We start from the raw sequence: 6,717 nt of genomic DNA, 5'->3' as shown, positions 1-6,717 counted from the left end.
CTTCAAAACACTAGGGGAAAGTATAAAATGCTTCACACTTCCAAAAATGATAATTTTCAAAAGAGCTTAGCATATTTGGCAAATATGTTAGAGCTTCAAACAGACTGAACCTGAAAGTGACAGGGAAAAAGCCCTCTGGTGTTAGTATGTAAGCTGTAGCCTCAGACAACAAATTGTGGCTCCACATGCTTCATCCTTTAATGAAGATCTCTGAGGGCACCAGGTCTGACAGTGATTGAAAGGAAGGAAAGCACCCCTCATATGGCAAGGATCAGTCCCAGGACGTGTCCAAGGCCACCATGCCCTCACCAAGGAGAAAGCTCATGCAAAACTTTCCTTGGAGTTTTTTAGTTTTTATCAAGTATCCCAGAGAGGTTTCACTTTTAAGAACTAAAGGATACTTAATTTGACATAGCTAAGCTCTTGAAAATATGCTTTAGGATTTAATTTTAGGAAAATTATGTCATTTTACTAGCTTTAGATATTATCTTACTTATAATTTTTAATCTTCAAAAACAATTTGAGCTGATGCTTTGTCTGCATTTTTTTTGAGACAGGATCTCACTATGCAGTTCAGGCTGGCCTTGTGCTCACTTTTGTAGCCCCCAGGCTGGTCTCGAACTCACAGCAATCCTTCTGTCTCAGTCTCTGGAGTGCTGGGATTACAGGTGTGCACCACATGCTTGGTTCTGGGCCGGCACAGCGCACCTGTTGTTCTGGGGCTGGTGATCAAACTTGGGTCATTGTGCTTGCCAGGTAGGTGCTTATGCCTCTGAGCTATCTCCCCAGTCCCAGTGTATGCCCCGTTGCCTGTGGAAATAGAGCAATATAATTGGTCCTTAGCGAATGTAAACCATAATTTGTCTTTTTGTTTGTGATGCATAGAATAGAAAATTATAACTAGGAAACTATAAAATTATGTGTGTACTATGGTTAAATTAGGTGCACATGTCTGAGTATGTAAATATATATACACATAAACACATGATTCACAAACTAATACTTTGCATTTTTAGTTGCAATATGTCGTTGGTGAAATTTCAATTGACATAAAATAAGGCAGGAGGTATTTATGTTTACTTAAAAGGTCATGAGTTAGAGGTTGATAATTCTGATTTTAAACTCTGTTAAGCAGGCTTCAAATATAAGAGCTTTTCAACCACTCCTTCTCCCAACATACACATGCTACCTATTAGCTACAGTGAAATAGGAACACATCATAGCTCATTCCATTGTTTTACTTTCCATGCTGTCTTTTCTCTTAATATATCTTCCACCATCACATTTCTAATAGAATTTTCTTTACTCTTAAGTCTAAATTCAAGTAGTACCTCTCTCTTCTTGATGGCTTACATGATTTATCATTTCTTTTACCTTTATGAACACAAGTTGGACATGATTTGAGCGTGTCTCCCAGGTTCATGTGTTGGAGACTTGGTCCTCAGTGTGGCAGATCAAGAGCGAGTATAACCTTTCAGAGGCAAGCCCACTGGAAAGTAGTTAGGTCATCAAAGCATTATCCTCAGAAGGGACTGACTTGAGGGGGTGAGGGCCCATAATAGAGATTAGTATAAAAGAGTCAGAGTAAATCAAGTCTTTGAATCTTTTCTCTGGCTTTCCATCTGACTTCATGATTGGTTCCTCTCAGAAAGCCTGCAACCATGATGTGCTCTGTCATCTTGTGATACAACCGAGGGCCTTCACAATAGCCACGCACAGGCCAGAGCCAGGCTTTTGGACCGCCAAAACTTTGAGCTAAAGAAGTCTCTTCTTTGCAGAATATTTATCCTGAAGTATTTTATAATGTTAATGAAAAGTGGATTAATGTATCACTATTAGAATACTTGGGGTTTTTTATCAAGGTGTTAAAACTACACACAAATTAAAAAAAAATGTCCTTACAAAAGTTGACGTACTGTACTTACGTGGCAGGGGAGATGCCATGATCACAAAGTTGAAGTACTACAGAGAAGGGTAAAGTGCTAATTTCCCTTCCACCTTTTCACTCCTCGGGTTAAACTACTGTTCTTGGTATATAGGGTGTGTGTGTGTGTGTGTGTGTGTGTGTGTGTGTGTGTATACATATGATAGTGTTTAGCTTTTGTGTAAGTTACAAACTAAATACTAGTGCATTTCTTGCTCTGTGAATTAATGATGTCTTTGTCTATGTATCTTGTCTATTAGTCTGTGGGAGAATTCTGCATGTATTATCAAAGAGTGAAGTCCCTTAATCCTAAAGTGATCTGTATGTGAGTTCACAAATACATGTTTAAACATGCTCCCAATTGTCTATGTCACTTTCCTTCCTTCTGGGACAAAATTTCTGACTCCACAACTCACAGAAAGAGAAGTTTATTTGGGCTCAAAATTTTTAGGGATTTCTGTTCTGGATGCTGACTATGAGGCAAGTGGTATAGAGGATCAGGTGTGCTGTGGAGAAATGCTGTGAATGCCCTGGCAACTGGAAGCACAGAGAACAGCGAGGACCTGGGAAGGAGAAAAGCCCTTCCCACTCATGTGACCAACCTCTTTCCAGTACCACTCCAGCTCCAGTACTCTTGGTCCAGTCACTTTCCACAAGCTCCCACCTTTGGGTGCAAGTGGCTGGTGGGGACAACTTGGTATGAACCAAACATAGGCAGGTCATCCAGGTAGGCTACACTTTTTTTCTTCTCTTGCACCTCTTTATTCTTAAGCTGTGCCTAAACATGCTCAGTATTTTAATGTATGCCTACTGCTTAAATAAGCATCAAGTATTATGTGCCCATGTTGTTCCTTCATGACCATAGAAATACTTCATGGGATGAAAGAAAATTTAGAGTGAATGAGTAACAAAATGTTTAATGTCTGTAATCCCAGGCAAATGATATATTTGTACTAGTATTTCAATAGGCACTTCCCTCACATGTTAAAATAGAAAGGAATTTTCACAGTAATATTTCCAGCAAAATTAATACAATGTGTCAATTTTATTCATTCCCTCAAAATAGTTTCCTAATTAAAGGGACTGATCACAAAAGACTGATCCATTTAATATAAATGTCTTATTTAAGATAAAGAAGTTAAGAGAAGTTGTATTTCTTCTTAAGAATTGTTGGATAATTGAAAGAGGTTAGTGGAAGTTACTGAAGCCAATCAAACACAGCTTGGTGTCATGTATTTTTTATCTTATGGTTACGAAGCATATTGCTTATTATAGACTAAAAATTAGCTCAAGTTGTATTGGGGCAGATAGTTGCAGACAACTGAGCATAAACATTAACCAGTCTGGTATTATATAAATGACAGTCTTTCCTCTCAAGTGGTAGAAATGCCTCTGGCAAAGATAAACCATGCCTGTGTGGCAAATTTTATTCAAGTATGTGTCTTCACTAGATTAAGAGGAAAAAGAAGGCAAACTCTCAATCACTGATCTCCCCTTGCCCTAGTACTGGGGATTGAGTTCAAGGCTTTGGCACTGAGCTACATCCTCAGCCTGCTCTTGCCTCCCTCCCTCCTTCCTGCCCTCCTTCCCTCCCTCCCATCCTCCCTTTCTTTCTTTTCTTTTCTTTCTTTCTTTCTTTCTTTCTTTCTTTCTTTCTTTCTTTCTTTCTTTCTCTCTCTCTCTCTCTCTCTCTCTCTCTCTCTCTCTTTCTTTCTTTCTCTCTCTCTCTCTCTCTCTCTCTTTCTTTCTCCCTCTCTCTCTTCTTCCTTTCTTCTTTCCTTCCTTCCTCCATTCCTTCCTTCCCTCTTTTCTCTTTCATCTTTCTTTCTCTATGTCTCTCTTTCTGTGTCTCTGTCTCTGTCTCTGTCTCTGTCTCTCTCCCTCCCTCCCTCCCTCCATGCCTCCTCCCAGACAGTCTCACTAAGAGACTAGCTCCTAAACTTTCCAGGATGAATTCGAATTTAGAATCTTCTTGCTTCACTTTCCCAGAGCACTAGGATCACTGGCATGTGTCACCATGTCTAGATCAATAACTAGTCTTGTTCATGTTATTTAATATATTTTGTGCATACACAAGTTTCATGGCTTTTCAGCTGTTTCAAATCTAATGCAAACAAAATTGATTAAAGTCGATTTTTCCCACTAGGTCTACATTGCAGAATAATCAGAATTCACACAGCTTTTCATGTATTGACAGGGGTGTGAGTTCTCCCCTGGAAAGGTATGTGATTTGAAATGAGACAACACAAATTAAGTTAAATTAAATCTTAATCTGCCACTTACCAGTTGTATGAATTTTGCTCATTCGCTTACCTTTTTGCACCTCTACCTTTTCACCTTTAATACAGTAATAACAGTTCCTACAATTCTATAATGCGTTATGTTACTAGGTTGTATAAAGAGTAACTTGGCCTTTCACCATATTTGTTACAAACTGTGTTGCATTCTCACTCCTTTCTCAAACTCGTTTCAGGGAGAGCCTCTTGGTGCTTCGGGGTAAGGATATCCTGGGTATTTCTGGGCCCTTGCTCTTCTAGATCCTCCCCTTCTCTTCTCTCTCCCACTTTGTTCTGTCCTCTGGTTATAACTTTTCTTGGCTGAATCAAAGACACTGCTAGCCTCTGGCTGTGTTCTGGCTTGGCCTGAGGGAGGCCTGCCAGAAGCTGCATTAGGAGAGCCTGGCCAGAGGAGCCCTTTCTCTGGCAGTGGGGCCCAGCACCTGTATTTCTGGCTATAGCTGTTCTTCAGGGCTCCTATCCTCCCTTGTTCTAGTGATAGACTTCCCATCTGCTTCTCTATCCCTTGCCTGTTTTCCCTACTATATAAATACGGCCTCTGCAAACTCTCTGTGTCATTGCAGCTGTGCTGTGTTTTCCTATGTGACCTTTAGTCCATCTATATCAAAGAGTTGGGCTCACTGAAAGGTGGCTGCACACGCATCACTACTGCAGAGAATGTGTGTGATAGCTGCTTCAATGCTTGCATTTAGCACAAGCCTTAGAAACCTAGAACTGAAGAAAAATCTATGTTTTAAGTAAGGCAAAAAGAAAAAGCAGACAAGATGAGTGCATTCAGGGTGGTATGGCGGTAGACAAGTTTTGAGCTAATAGTGTTTCGACAAGATATCAGGTCTGCATTTTGTACTATGAATACTATGAAGACAACATGATGCAATGTATTAATTATTATAACTGTCCTACTAACCTGTTTTGAAATTGTCTCATTGCTATTTGTTTCTCAATAAAATTAATACTAAAAAACCTTGTTCTAAAGCAGTATAGTTTTAGCAGATTGGCAATCAAAACTAATGCAATCTAAGAGTATTACCTAAATCTTGTTACTTTTCTTTAATAAATATAACAATATAGTTGATAAGGAAAAAAAAAGAAAAAACATAATAGAGGATGGATAAAAGGAAACACAGGGATAGATCTTTGAAAATTGGAAGAGTTCAGGAGAGTGAGGGAGAGAGAGGAAGGGGAATTGAAGGAGAAATAAGAATTTAGCTGTGCTAAGTATAGGAACCTAATAACCTCAGTGAAGGTAAACATTGCCTGTCATAAATGTGAAGGAAGGATAATAGTAACAAAGTGGGGGATTTAGAGGTGAGGAAGCCGGGTGCTGGAAAGGAGAAGGGGACTCAGAAGAAGCAATGAGCTGTGTTATGTAATGTGCTTTCTCCCCAAGATGACTTCCAACTGCATGTATTCCAGATGCATACTAATACAAATTTTTTAAAAAAAATGTGTTTCGAAATCCTAATGAAGTTTGTTAGATCTACTTATTTCCAAAAAGTTGGTTTAGAAATTTAATGAGAAATCTCTATATTTCTTGAGCAAAGAGGTTTTTTTTTGCTTTTACTTATTAAAAGTAAAAACAACATAAAACTAGAAGTGATAGAAAAATTGAAGTGCTCCGATAATTTTTTTTATTTTTTTATTTTATTTTTTATTATTTTTTTTGATAATTTTTGTATGTGCCTAAAAAGATGGACAGTGATTTATCTGATTTAATCATATTAATTTGATTTTTGGAAGATAGTAATTTTTATTTATTTATTTATTTGGAAGCAGAATTATTTATGTCTCCAAGCACTGATCAGGATCATTCCAAGAATCACAAGCCCTTCTCTCTGGTGGGTCTAGGGCTTCTATGAGATAAGCTGGTAGGAAGTACAGAGGCAGAATGGCTGGCCAGTTGGGCATTGGCTTATACAACATGCATCGTAATAGATTATGTACAACCTATATTAATCAAAATATAACCTTTAGAATATTGAATTTACTTTTTTGTTTTCAGTAATATTGATCATGTAAATTAAATTCATTATCAATACCTGGATTAGTGAAATATGAGAACCTTTTTGATTGTTTAATCCCAAAATTACCCCTATGTACAGCTAATTTAAAATGTATTAACTAGGCTGGCCAAATAGCTCAGAGGATTAAAGAGCCTGCTGAGGTTGATCCCTGGGCCTGCCGAGCTGGCCCCGACCCCCCCCCCCACACACACACACTGAGATGGCCAATGAGACTGGGCCTGTAATCCTAGCACTTGGGAGGCTGTAAAGGAGAATCACTGTGAGTCCGATCTTGTAGTGGGACCCTGAACACCCTGTAGACCCTGCCTTAAAATACAGAAAAAAAAATAAAATGTATTAATTAAGATCAGTTATAAGTTTAATTACAGCTCATCTATATTTGGCTGGATAGACATTTCTAAAATATGTTAGACATTTCTAGAATATTTTCTTTTTGCTTTTTGTTCAGATTAAAGTAATAAACTGTCCTCTC

This window comes from Octodon degus, unplaced genomic scaffold, assembly GCF_000260255.1.
Source record: "Octodon degus isolate 3935 unplaced genomic scaffold, OctDeg1.0 scaffold00484, whole genome shotgun sequence".
Taxonomy (NCBI): Eukaryota; Metazoa; Chordata; class Mammalia; order Rodentia; family Octodontidae; genus Octodon; species Octodon degus.
This window is presented reverse-complemented; position numbering follows the sequence as displayed.